This window comes from Dermacentor andersoni, chromosome 5 (genome assembly GCF_023375885.2).
Source record: "Dermacentor andersoni chromosome 5, qqDerAnde1_hic_scaffold, whole genome shotgun sequence".
Lineage (NCBI taxonomy): Eukaryota > Metazoa > Arthropoda > Arachnida > Ixodida > Ixodidae > Dermacentor > Dermacentor andersoni.
Window position 1 is genome coordinate 141,619,873 of NC_092818.1, and position 14,040 is coordinate 141,633,912.

Below are 14,040 nucleotides of genomic sequence, written 5' to 3' on the forward strand. Positions count from 1 at the left end.
GCAGGTCCAGCGCCGGGAACATGACGTCACCACAATGCGTTGGCGGGCTAGTTGGTGCGAATCCATGAATAATTTGTTTAGCGCAAAACAACAGACACAAGAAAGACGACAGGACACGGCGCTACTCTCCAAGTATTCATGACGTCATCACTTGGCCAGGTGGGTTTTATTGCCATCGGAGGTTAACGCCGGACGCTCGCCAGATTTACCGCTTCATGGGGAATATAAGACACAGAGCTTGTGGGTAGTTGTCGCTGCTTATGCGCCTGGTGGCTGTCAACATTTAATTATTTTTCCTACATTGTAAAGCGAAGAGAAAAGTGTTGACTTAGCCTGGTTAGTCACGATCCATACTGTGCATGATTGTGTCGTCTACTACCTCGTCCTCCTGTCTAGTGCGGTTCACAATTTTGAGAAACAGAAACAGTGCCTAGTCCCGTGTTTTACCTTCCTTTTGAGCCGTGTCTTTTTTGCGCCTACGAATTTGCCAACAAACATCGCACGCACATGCCAGAAGATGGGAAATAAGTTGTTGGAGTGCGTTCAGTCATTTTGTTTCAAGTAGGTTTGTCGTTGCGATATCAGCTTGTGCCTGTGTGAGAGATAAAAGAGATAAGAGCACCCGAAGTGTGAGCGCCCAATCTTTAGAGTACGATTTATTCGTCGAGCATGCTTTGTACAAGCAACCGACTGATAGCTTATAGGAAGAACGTGGGTTTCCGGCCGAACGGTGTGGGCTGTTTGATAGAGTGTAGAATTGCCAGAAGTCGAAAACCAGTGATCGCTACAACTCTTCGACCGGAAGCTTTCAATGTTCACGTCTTCGCAGTTTCCGCGAACATTTTTTTGGCATCCATATTACTTTAAGGGATCAAATTGCAGAGCGTTTTCTTCGGCGAGATTATTCAGCGATGACGAGACTCGGTTCGACTCCGGCTGAAATCTTCTCGATGCCCTCTGGGCGTTTCATGCGTGACCAGCGCATCGTTCCTCTGACCTAGTGGCCTAGCTTCGCAGCGAGCGGCAGCGAACACGGGCAGCCTCTCCGTGCCAGGAGCTCGAACCTCCTCCGCGGTTCGCGTGCGCGGCGCGCACGCGCCCTGGGTCGGTTGCGCCGGGTTCCCACGTGACCGGGCCACGTCACGGACGGCACTGCAGCGTCCCCTCGCTCGGGCTTCACTCCATTCGTCGGTTCGCCTCAAATTTTTTGGAGACTGGCCAAAATGGCGACGGCGATGGCAGCAGGCGCCACCGCCGTCGTCGTCGCAGCGAGGCGAGCTGCCGGCCGTGCGTTGAGCATCGTCGTCTTGGCTGACTTGCCGTCGTTGCCTCGCCGCTGCGCTCCGAGGAAACCCCGCCGGCTCGGCGGTTGCCGCAGCTGCTGAGGGGAGTTTCGCTCAGCCGCATCGGGTGCAGTGCAGACCTCCGAAGGAGGCGCAGGAGCAAAGGCGCCCCGTGCTGTTGCCGCAGCAGCAGACACACACACACACACACACGCAGGGGACAGCAGAGCGCTCGGCGCAAGTGCGAAGCAGTGAGGGAGTGAGCGCCCCCGGGATATAGCGGCGGAGGGGGGCGGCAGTGGTGGAGATCGCGGCAGCAGCAGCACCAACGGCGGCGCGAGAGCCGTTCGGCTTCTCGCCTTCGACGTCGTCGTCGTGAGCGGTGAATCCGCGCGCGCACGCGCGCGTTTTCTTGGAGTATCGTCGTCGCCGTATATGTTGGTGGCCGCGTCGTGCTTTGAAGGCCCGAGGGCGCCGCGGCGGTCGTCCGTTGCTCATCGGCGTGAGATCGGCGCCAGCGGCTACGACGGCGGTCGGCCAACGGCGCGTGTGTGAAGCCCAGCAGGCGACCCGGTGCTGTGTCCGCCGCACTGCGTGGGCCGCCCCCATCGGCGGCGGCGACGACCACGACACCCGGGCCACCACGGTCACTACTGTGTGCTCCCCCAAGGCTGGATTATGCGGGGCTGACGGCGCTCTCCCATGCCTCCACAGTGTGAAGTATCGGGTGCGTGAAGCTCATTTTGTTGGCCTTCTCTCGTTTTTTTATTCCATTACTATTTAATTTTCGGCTTTGTTGCCTGGCGGAATCGTAAGGGTAATAATAACCGAGCGTTGTGTCTAAGAGGCAGATAAAAGCGATTGAAATTGTTAAAGCTGTTCGTCATTCTTACACAGCGGACGTGAAGCACCAGTTATCTCGGCAGAATGATTGTATGTGTAACGAAGCGAGTGGCATCGACTTACAGCCATAGAAAATATCATGCAGCTCAGTTATTAGCCCCGCTACAGTCGATCGTGATTACCGGGTATTAGACGCAAAGAAGCGCCTAGTAATACATTCTCAAGGTGGCACACACACGCGATAAGTTACAATATATATTCAAATTACATGCCTCTTTGTCTTTTTGATGTCATTGATAGTTGTGCTACAATCAGCCACGCTCCGTAGTTGTGTTGAACACCCTGAGAATTAGCGCCCTTTTGAGGGCTATCGCCGACCTTGGAAGACTACCGAAGCGATGAATTCAATGATCATGAAGTGTCTCTTTGTCTTAACGGTGATAATTTTGGTTGACAACAACTTTTTGAGTTCGTAGTAAAGTACTTTTGTTTTCAGCGATCAGCTAGACTATAAGCGCGGGTTTACACCGTAGTGCATTGATGCAAGGCAGGAAAGCTTTAAAATGATTCAGTGTGCGTGTTTTGATGTTTTTCCGGATGTGACGTTTGTCCTTTTGTATCCAGATGGCTGTGACATTTTCATCCCAATTGCTTACCAAGCTAGTGCTTGTGGCAATAAATTGTCATCTCAGCGTAATCGTCGAGCTTTTGTTCATGAACACACAGAATTTTGTTAGCTAGCATATAGTAATGCTACGACGTCATAGCATCATGGAAAATTTTGCTGGCTAGAGGAGTCTACATCAGGCCAACATTTCTACCCTTTCCTAAATAAATTTTCCCGCTCTCTTTCACTAGGCCTGTGAGTGATGTCGTCACATGCATTAGCGTGCAAAATGGGACATACTTTATTTCATCCCGTGTCGCCAGATTTGTTTCAGCCCGCGATTTGAATTCGTGCGAGAATCAAAAACCGGAAAAACAAACAGCCAGCCTAGCATAGCTGCTTGAACTGCGGCGCATTGCCAGGTTACAAGGAACGGGGTCAAGGCAACCGACTACCGTCGCATCAGTGTTACGGCGTGCATTTGCAGAGATGACGTAAGAAAGAGAACAGGAAGCTTGCTTCTAGTTTGTCGGCTTCTTGGCAAGGAAATAGCAGTTCGCGGCTTGGAGGCGTACAGCTTGTATCTGCACCTTGAACGCTCACCACACACCACGGAACTGCGTAAGAAAGATTACTGCCCCTTCCAGTCCGTGAAGATGGTCGAACAGCGAAGCTGCGTTAGTTAGACCGAGTTTTACACCATGAAAGCAAACTTCGCAAGCAGTCTATATTGTAAATCTTTTGTTTCACCGTTCTTTCACCTCATTTTCGCTTTTTCGTGCTTTGCGTGGTAAGCATGCTTTAGAGTGCTCTCTAAAGCACTCTTTTTTGCGGTTCGCTCAGTGTTTTTCTTCTTTCATTTTTTTTTCTTTTTTGAGCGTAAGGCAGGCCCTACGACGACGAGCCCATTCACGAGCCAACTCTCGCTGACGCTCGCGGTAGGCACCTTTTTCCTCAGGAATGCTCACTACTCGTGGTCTTCCCATAGTTGTAGCTGGGATTGAATGTGCGGAACCACTAATCCGAAGCTCCGTATATTAGGCGCAAAGCTCACCACTTCAGATGCGGGCGCTGCAGTCGTTTTGACGATTGGTTGGATTGGTTTGACGATTGACGTCTTTGTGTTTTTTAATGAGGTTACACACACGTTCGGCTGCGACGGAGAGAACGGCGTCAGTGACTTTATGCCCGCAGTGCGCCGTTGTCGCTTGCTTTCGATGTCTCGAGTTTGCTCGGTCGCGTGGTTAGCAGCATCCGCCCGGCAATGCGGCTTGCGATTCTTCAAAACTAAATTTGTCCGTCACGTGAGACACGGGATAGCTCATACCCCCTTAAGCAATGACTCATACCTCCGTAAACACGGCCTCCCCTTACAACGACAGAAGTGAAATTCTACGCTGGAATGACGAGCGGCAACGGAGCCAGCTGTGGATGATAACGACAACGTTCGAGCCATTGCTGATGATGATAGTTTTAGCGAACTCCGACAACGACGGCACAGGGCACATAAACAGCTTCGACGGAAAAAAAAATGAAGAAAAAAGAGAAGCGCCGTCTCGTCAGGGGTCAGCCACAGGGACGTATTTGATGCCGTTTGCAGTTACATTCAGTCAACAAAACGAATAACTTTTTAACTTTTGTCTTGTATTTTGTTTGTTCTTGTACATTTTTTTTTTTTAATCTCTCTTTCGTTATATTTTTTCTCATCGAATAAGTAGCACTTCAAAAGATTAGGTGAACGTTTCAGCACGCAATTCTTGGCCAATCCCCCAGCGTGGGTATGAGCCATAACATGAGGCCATCATCATCATCATCATCATCGTTCTCCTGCCATTCTGCATGTATCCTATTTATATGTTTTTCAGAGTTTACTTTGCCCAGCAGATTGCAGTAAGTTATATTCGACGTCCGGAGGTGGTGAACGGGGGAGCTGTTCTTTTCCAGAATGGCAAGGAATGCGAATTGATGGGCTCAATAAAAGCGAGAAACAGGGCATTCATTCTGGACGTCCTCTTGCAGGCGAGATAATGGTTACTGGGAATTTAAGAAAAAATAGCAGTAGCATAAAGCACAGTCACAAGAATTCTGCAGCTGCCAATATGCAGGGTGTCCCAGCTAACTTTAGCCAGGGTTTAAAAATATGCAAATGCCACGTAGCTGAACAGAACCAACGTAGTGTTGTTTGCGTCGCTTGGAGACACCCAAATTACTTTTTCATTCCACCTAATTAGATAATTAGTCCTAATTCATTAATAAAGAATCGTCAAATATTATAATTAGATGAAAAGTGTCAATGAGAAAATTGTAGAGCGACATGAAATAATCACGATGCAGCTTTATGTTGCTCAATACGTTACATGTAAGTGTTTTTCTGAGCGTGAAAGAAGCCTGCAAATGCACGCACAATTGCTGCGCCCACTCGAGGCACTTTGCGTGTATTCGTGGGCTTCTTTTAGGCTGGGAAAACACTTTTATGTAGCACGTGTCGAACAACAGAAAACTATATCGAACGTTTCTCATGTTGCTCTACAATTTTCTCATTGACACTTCTCATCCAATTATAATATTTGAGAAGTTGATTAATAATTAATGCTAAATATCTAATAAGGGGAATGAAAAGAAATGTTTTGAGTATCTCCAAGCGACCGCAAACATTACCTCGGTTCTGCCCAGGAACGTGGTATTCGCATATTTTTAAACCCTGGCTAAAGTTAGCTATGACACCTTGCATAGGGTATCTCAACGAACGTTACCCAAGCTGTTTGTTTCATTTGTTTATTATTTTTCCTAATTAGTCAAATAATAAGCACACAAGAATCATGTTGGTGGCGAGAGAGGACAGATGACCGCTTAACTGTATGTTTTAGAAGCCTCCCCCCCCCCCTTTTTTTTTAAGCTTGCCTAACTGAGCTGTGTTTTATCAGCTTTTCGCCACAAGCAGGTCCGGTGGTAGATAATGCTTGCTAAAACGTGTAAACTCGTCACAAGCTTTAGAACGTACGTGTGTGGTCCAACACATTACTGATACTGTGTGGGACAAAGGTCAACACTCTATCGCATAGTGAGGAATTGGATCGCGTATAATGTGGACGGCACTTCGTGGGCCGACCTGAATCGTGTGTCGCTGACATAAGAATTGTCTGGTTGCTCATATACCCGTGCCACTCGTGCGAAGCGTAAGCCATTAAGTTCTAGCTCAAGGTCTTCCTGTAATGGCTGCGCTCATTATGTCTGTAGCATTTTCCGAATAATGAAAGCTTACGAACCATTATGTGCTGGATTTTACCTAATAAAAGGGGCTTGGAACCGATCGAGTGACCGAATTCAAACTTGTATTAAATGACACAGAAAGGGATTTGCCTTTGCTAATGATAAGCCGCCTATATAAGCACATACGAAACAAAATCTACTCGTCACGGAGTTGTTCGGCTAGAGCTGCCGTCACTTTCGCGTCGACAGGACAGGTGCCGCGCTGTCAGAAAACGGTCAAGATAATAGCGATCGCGCTCCGCGAGCCTTGCGCCTTTCTTGGGGCGGGTCATTCCATTAAACAGGTTTGTGTTTTAGGAAAGATATGAATGCGGTGTCATGCGAGACAAAATGGGATGAAGTCATGGGTAGTCATCTCTGAATTACGAAAGGAAGAGCTTTAAACATGTGGAACATGCTTTGTGGAACCCACCAGGCCACGCTGAGACAGAGAAAGTGCGACTGTTTGTGTTTGTGATTGTGCGGGAGTGAATGAAACGCAAAGAAATGAAGAACCGAACGCACGAAAAAGGTAAATTGGAAGAAAGACAGAAATGGAAGCAGCAATTAAGAATTCTCTCATTGCTTAATGGTTCGATTAACGCAGTACAGCTCTAAGCAAACACGCACACGCACGGACACGCACGCACAGCTACCTGCATTCCTCCCTCCCGAAAGCATCCCCCCGCCACCAGCGTATGGCGAAGGATGGCGAAGTGAACCCCCATCAGAGAGAAGTTACTTTTTTAAAGAGAAGCTCTACTTTCGCTCTTTCCTCCACTATGTGTGAGCGGTTGTGTGGCCGACAACGACGTGGTTGGTGCTGTCGAAGGTGGCGACTTGGTGGGCCGACGTTGACACCAGCGTGCGGTATGTGTGCTCGCAAATATTTCAGTGCGGATTGTAAGCTCAGCCTGATCCCACCGGCAGTGCGATGTCACAACACTCGCACACTTCACAGCACTAATCAATAAAGCTGACCAATAAGCGTCTCCAACGACATGTCTCTGCACGTCTGCCGGGAAGCTATTTCTTGGTTTTGACAACTATTTTAAGAGTACTATTATTTATTATTCAACACTGTTTACAGGTCCGTTCAGTGCATTGAGTAATGGGGGTTGAATACTAATAACCATTAGGTGAACGAGAAGCAACATGAAACCTGTAATGTCAACTGTAAAAATTCTGCTGTAATACACAGCAGAATAGAAACACGATTATGCAAATTAGTAAACGGTGACAGCTTCCGTAAAGATACATACAATAAAAATGAGAGCAACTAATTTTATTAGGCCTGATAAGATGATCAAATGTTTAGGGCGCGCGCAAGCAGCCTTGTAAGCAGATTTATTATTTGATATAATAATATCAAATAATATCACTCGGTGCCCTGAACAGACCTGTAAGGTCTGTTCAGCGCACCGAGTGAGCAGCGCGCACAATACTATTAGGAGAACGAGGAGCAAAACTAATACGTGTAAGCTATATATAACGGAAAAGAAACATAACTATACAGTACTTAGCAAATAAAATACTTATTACAATATTTCGACGCTTGCTGCAAACTCTCTCTCTTCGCGCAGCCGTGACAGCCACTGCAGGTCACGGCAGCTCTGTAACGTAAACGTCACAGAAGGCCATAAAATGCAGGCCCTTCGTCAAAAAAAAAAAAAAAAAAAAATGTATCGACTGCTGCGAGGGAGAGTGTCTCAGTTACGCCCTATTACGGCACGAGTTAGTCATGCGAAGTGAAACATGATTGCCAAATGGCTGAAAGTGGTCCCGGACGTTCGTACGGCCGCACAATGGGCTGCCCCGAGCAGCTGACAGCTGCTGGGAGAACGAGCTTTGCGGTCCATCGATGCGAGGGCAGAGACGTTCGATTCGCTTACGGCGTGTTCCCGGAAGCACCGTGCCAGCTGCAGACATTTGATGGCCAGAGGGAAGGCAGTCTCTCACGTTTTCCCCCCCCTTTTTTTTTGCCATTCGTTGCATATACGTATATGCACAGGTTTCTTTTGGTTTGAATTTCTATCGGCGATTCGACTACGTTTTAGCCTCTCTGCTTCCCGTTTTCTTTCTGGCCTGGCTGCTCGCCGAGCGCAGCCCGAAGAATACAGGAGATAAAGGAATAACACACGTAAACATAAGTATTGTACGCTGACGAGGAAACAAGTATTCCGAGTTCTGAGAGGTTATTGCGTCGGGTGCGCCAGAAAAGCTGTGAGGTTGTTCGCATGGCTTGCGAAATAATGCGCCAGTAGAGTCTTTTATCTATGCACACATTACGCTTACAAACTCATTTAATTACTCGCAACTCTCAATAAGTTGCATAAGCTGCCATTAAATTGGACAAAACTTAAGGAGTGAATGAAAACCAATGTGCGACTTATGAAAGTTGTGGCCTCCGAAGTGTTGATGAACATTTTTGGGTATTTTCCCCATCTTTTTACAGCGAAGCTGTTAAGGGCTACTTTCTTCATTATTGTGTCCGCGTGTAGAAAGAAAATCCCAAAGATAGTGCAATGCCGGGCCGACCCGTGGCAGAGGTGCAATTCGCCATTAAGGGATCCACATACAAATTTCGCTGGTCATTCTTCTTCACAGAGTGGAAGGGCACTGAGTTTTTTTGTTTTGTTGCGTGATTAGTCATATGACACAAAAGTGGTTTCAAACACAGTGACACGTACCAGGACAAAAACTAAGTATAACTTGCTACCGCAAGTAAACTTTAGCGCGATTACGCAAATCTGAAGCTTCAGACACGGTAGGCATAAGACAAGAGAATTCATAACCATTGCAAACACTAATTATGACATCCTATCGCTAATAGAACGATCACTTGCAGATTGGTGTTCGGAAGATTGATTCCCTACATTTCATTTCTTCCCTCGTCGGTGGCGACGATTTGTTTGTGAGCAGGTACCGTCCTTCTCAATATAGCTTACAACATGGTATGCATCTACCAATTTTCTTGGCTGAGAAAAATTACAGTTGCCATTTTTTTTTCAAGTGGTATGCCATTCTGCCATTAGAAGAAATTCAACAATTTTTCGTATGTTACTGCTGCTATACATTCTCGAAACTCGTTCGGCGATGGGCTCCCGTGTTGCAAATCATACTGAGCGCGCTAATATATATATAAAAAAACAACACACACACACCGGGAACTTAGTCTAAAGGCGGGAACTACACGCAGCTCATGACAGTCACATATTCGGCGCGGGTTTCCAGCATATTTTTCTGTCATGACGCGCTATGTCCACACGCGAGGTCATGACAGTGATGGATTATGCCCCACGGCCATCGACGCGCTTTGACATTTTCGATAGCTTTGGTGTCGGCATAGGACAGCAAGCACGTTGAGTTTGTCTTGAATGTGAATCCAGGGTCTGACATCTCGGGTCGTGAAGTCGAGACGGCTACTTAACGAACCGCAAAGTAGGCGTCGGCGCTTTCGCTGTCTATACTTCATCTATATATGCGCATTAATTTGAATTTTTCTTCTGATAGACGTGTTTCACCAACTAGCCCAACAAGTATTGCTCCTACGGTGTCGACACTGTGAAGATACGGCAACTACAGGGTTGTCCACATTTTGGGGAAGCACCTTAGTATTCAGGCGTTGATATCACCATTAAACTAGAATGAGTGCCCCGTAGATCTCAGCGATACATGTGGGCAATTTCTTCCCCGCGGTATTTAATTACCAAAAGTTAAAATTTATTGCAATGAATACTAATAAAACGTTTCCCCTAAAATTGTAAGTACCCACAAGTCACATGTGGTGTCCGCTTCAGCCGCGGTTTCTTCGAAAAGCACCGCCGAGGAACAAGGGTGGCTTTGAACGCTTGCTATATCCTTACAGACTTCGTGTTACCAGTGTGACACGGGCTTCGTAAAAGCGGGTGCACCGTAGCTTCGCTGTGAAATTTGCAATGACGTCAGTTTGTTAGTGAGTGCTTACATCCAGAAAATCACGTTTGGAAACGTCCCTACTTATGTCTTTGGTAGCTTGTTGCAGCGAAAGGGATAGCCTTAAACACAACGCCCTCTCGCTGTATTTGTAATTTATAACGAAATCAAACAATCGCGAATTATAATAGAATGTTAATTACTAGGATACCCAGTAACGGCTGCTGCGGTGCTATGATTGACACGGCAGACTTGTGTTTACTATAAATGTCCTTCGAATGGCAGTCCCTTTCACTATGTCCGGTATTGTAAATACCCTGGAGTAGACACATGCGCGATCGCTTTCGTTGTAATGTATCGTGCTTTTTATATTGCCACACTACTGAGCCGCTTGTATTTTTGCGCCATTAGTGAAGCTCCACAGCTAGAGCACGGCTGGATTTCTTTTATTGCGATAGCAAATATATGGACGCTTGAGGCGTATATCCTCCGTTGTCGTTGCCATTGGTGCCATCGTGATGTTCCATATAAAGTCCGAGAACGATAACATCGTCGCTGGGCGCGGCATGCTATATGTGTGATTGAGAGCGTGCGACGGTAAGCCGACGATCGTGCCTCAATCTTGCGCACGCAATGGAGGAAAGCGGGGAGGAAGCGCGCCGTCTTCCGTCGTGCGCAAGGCTCTGGGAGGAAGGGAGGGAGGGAGGAGACGGGGGGGGGGGAGCATTCTACTGCGGCGGCGGCTGCGTATGGCGCAGCCGTGCGGGCCTTATCTTGAAAGCGATCTGCGGTGGGGACAGAGTACGCCAGGGGCTGAAAGCTTCGTGTGCGCTGGGTTTTCGCCGCTTAGCTCGCGTTGAAGCGAGAGGCAGCACGAAGGTCAATTCACTCGCTGCTGCTGCCGCGCTTCCTCACTCCAGCGTTTTGACAGCGGGTATCCGCAGTCATCGAGTGAGATTTGTTCGTGTTTGCTAGTGGGCGCTTGACACCATACTTCTTAATTTAATTAGTAAGCGAAAGTTTACAAGTTCATACGGTTGATCAAACTACTATCCTTACTTCGTATAGCTGTCTACTAATTTGCTGTCACAATCGATGCTTCGCCTTTCGGGTGAAACTACGACTTTTTTTCCTTATTCTATATATACAAACTGTAGGAACACACTCCTCGGTTTCATCATATTACTTTACCTTCTCACAGTCACAAACGACTGACACATTTTCCCTGATACTAAAGTGCACGTCACAGAGACGGACGTATCTTCCGTGTCCAGCAAACAGTGCGTAACTTTCGCGCGAACATTCACCTTTGTTTTTTCTTCTTTCCTCACCTGCTCTGGCGAAAGCCCCGGGACGCCATACAGAATCCTTTTCTCAAGAGAAATCGCCTCTACCCTCAGCCGGCTCCTCTGAAGCATTGTAACGCCCTGTGGAGCTTCCTTAATATTACTTTTATTTGCGTGACGGGCATTTTCCTCTGTTGTTGACGTTCTCGGGTACTACCTTATTATTACCGTCAGCGCACCATCTTCGCCAAGCAGGAAGAAGGGAACGCGGAGAAAGGAGGAGGCTTTGCCCCGTGTCAGGGATCAGGAGGCTTCGTGACGCCAAGCCGCACGGCAGCTCAGTTTTGGCGGGTCAGCGAACCGCGAAGAGCATTTTGTCTTCGGCAGCGCCGTGCCGCCGACTTGCAAGCTCTAGGTAGCTGGCGGCCTGCCTGCCTGCCTGCTTGCCTGCCTGACCGATTGGAGGAGTGAGGTGCCAGCAGTGTATCGACACGGCATTTGACCGTTGGCCATTTGGCATCACTCTAATAGTCGCCGCTCACCGTGCTTGTTTTTGTTTCTTACATCCCTCGTCCAAATCCACCGCGTTAGATGCCTTAGGTCTTTGTGAGGTCGCGTTAACTCGTTCCTAATTTTCCGTGTCTGTAATTGTATCTGCGTGATTTATCTGCTGAGAGTTTTTGGGTTTCGTATACCGAAATGATGTCTACACGGTGTGGCTACGTTTTTGATATCATCTGCATCCTGTTCGTTAAAGTGCCTTTTTCGGTACCCGACTTAAGCAAGAAGCACAACCTACTTTACGTGTTCTGCTACGTTGTGCGATACATCGTACACGAAAATATACCCTCGGCTCGTGATGTGCTCCATTTATGAAGCCTATTCTGCGGCAAATGCGGCATCTGTTTTTTTCCTTTTGTTTTAGCACTTCGTTCTTTTCTCTCATACACATCTCAAGTCCACACGATTTGTGAAGCTGCCTATTCGTAATATCCTACATCGTGTCCACGAATGCGTGCGGACAATAGACAGCTTTAGCTGGGCGTCCGCAACAGCTATGCGACCGCAGAAAACCCGCGGAGGCGACAGTGCGCATGCGCAATACGCTAGAGCACGCAAGTAATCTTACATGCGCCCGCAGCTTTTCAAAAGCTGCGTATAGCGTCCGCTGGTGGCTCTGCGGGCTTTGCGGATCGTTCTCGCGTGATCTCGTGTGTCCACGAGAGCGAATTTTACGATATGGCTGCGGTAGAAGATATGACTCCGGCTTGTGGGTTGACTTCGTGGCGGCTGATATTGGCTACAGTTTCAGAAGCTGGCATATGGCGCCGCTGAGTAGCACACTACGGGCTCCTGCGAGTGCAGGTCAGCAATCCCCTTCTCTACTTTTGCGTCCGGCCAGCTACTGCCTCGCCAGCCTGTGCCTCCTGTGGTGAACCAGAGACTCTGGAGCACCTCCTGCTGGCCTGCCCTGCTCACCTGCAGCACCGCGGCCGACTTCTGCAAGAGTTCCACCACCTGGGGCTCCCATGTTCCCGAAATGAAGATATCCTCTTCCCCTGTCGTGATCAGCTACCGGCCTTCCTAAGTGTCGTCGAGTACCTCGACTCGTCGGGGCTCTAGGCGAGACTATAGGAAATTTCTGCAAAGACAGATGGCCTAACGGCCATTCCACCACCTCGGGCTTCCTGATCCGCCACTACTTCGCTTCCATCTCTACGACCCTCTACCTTTCTCCCTCCTACCCTGTGTCTCTTTTAATCCCATCTCCTCCACCCTGCTGGCGCTGAGCCGTGCTCCCGCATGGGTTGCAGAAAATAGTGCTAGCCTTTCCTCCTTCCCCACAAGAACCACTTCTCTCGTTTTGTGCGCGCGCCTTTCGCTACGTACGCACGACCTCGCGCGCTGCGTGGGTTAGTATCGCACTTGCGTAAGGAATGCCGCTTATTATGTACATTTTACACTACACAAAAGGGTGCATATCTTATGAACTACGCAAGTATATAGCGCCAAAACTCCTCCGTGCATAACAAGACAAAACAAGAACATAAAACAACAGCTTTTGTCCGTGGTTCCCGTAACCTTGATGTATGCAATCTATATGCTACTCTAAGTAGCAGCTTCTGGGTCATTGTTTCTGCCTTTTGTGTTTCTTAAGGACGACGGGTTTGTGCGACCATCTGTGACTATTAACGCGATTTCTGTAAGACCACACGCGTCAGCAAACTCGCCGCAATTTTCTTCTTTCCTTTTCTCCTCTCTCTCCCTGTGATCTTTGTTTTCCCTTTCCCATTCCCCCGGTGTAGGGTAGCCAACCGGACGTTATTCTGGTTAACCTCCCTGCCTTCTACTTTTCTCTTTCCTCCTCCTCTGGGTCATTGTCTTGCTGCACCCGCCGCGGTGACTAAATGGCTATGGCGTTGGGCTGCTTCGCACGAGGTCCCGCGTTCGATTCCCGGGTACCGGGGCCGCACTCCTACGAGGGCGGGGTCATTTGTTTTTTGTTATTGGGCTGCTGTTGTTGTTGGGCTGCCGTTGCTGTTGTTGTGTTTTTTGTTGTTGGGCTGCTAAGCACCAATTTCCGGAGTCCCGCACTACGGCGTGCCTCATAATCAGATGGTGGTTTTGGCAGGTAAAACCCCATAGTTTAATTTGTAATTTTAAAATAACTTAAAATTGTGTTACAGAACGCTGGTGGGCTGTGTTTATCGTGGCTGTACGCAACGTCAGCCCGCGACTTGCAGTCTTAAAATTAAAACAAGAAGCCGCGTTCAACAAGCTTTTATGCTCACTCGAAAAAAAAAGACAAGGAAAGCAGAAGGAAATGCTCACGAAATTTAAAAAAAAAAACTTTATA

At 48.1% G+C, this 14,040-nt stretch overlaps 1 protein-coding gene across 1 annotated transcript in view; it reads left to right on the forward strand.

The window, feature by feature from the left end:
• Nucleotides 1–578: 578 nt before the first annotated feature.
• Nucleotides 579–14,040, forward strand: part of Myo95E (Myosin 95E) — a 176,421-nt gene continuing 162,959 nt past the window's right edge. The window contains exon 1 of the mRNA XM_055071074.2: nucleotides 579–2,010. The gene's annotated coding sequence lies outside the window, so the exon portion shown is untranslated. The remainder of the gene's footprint in view (nucleotides 2,011–14,040) is intronic.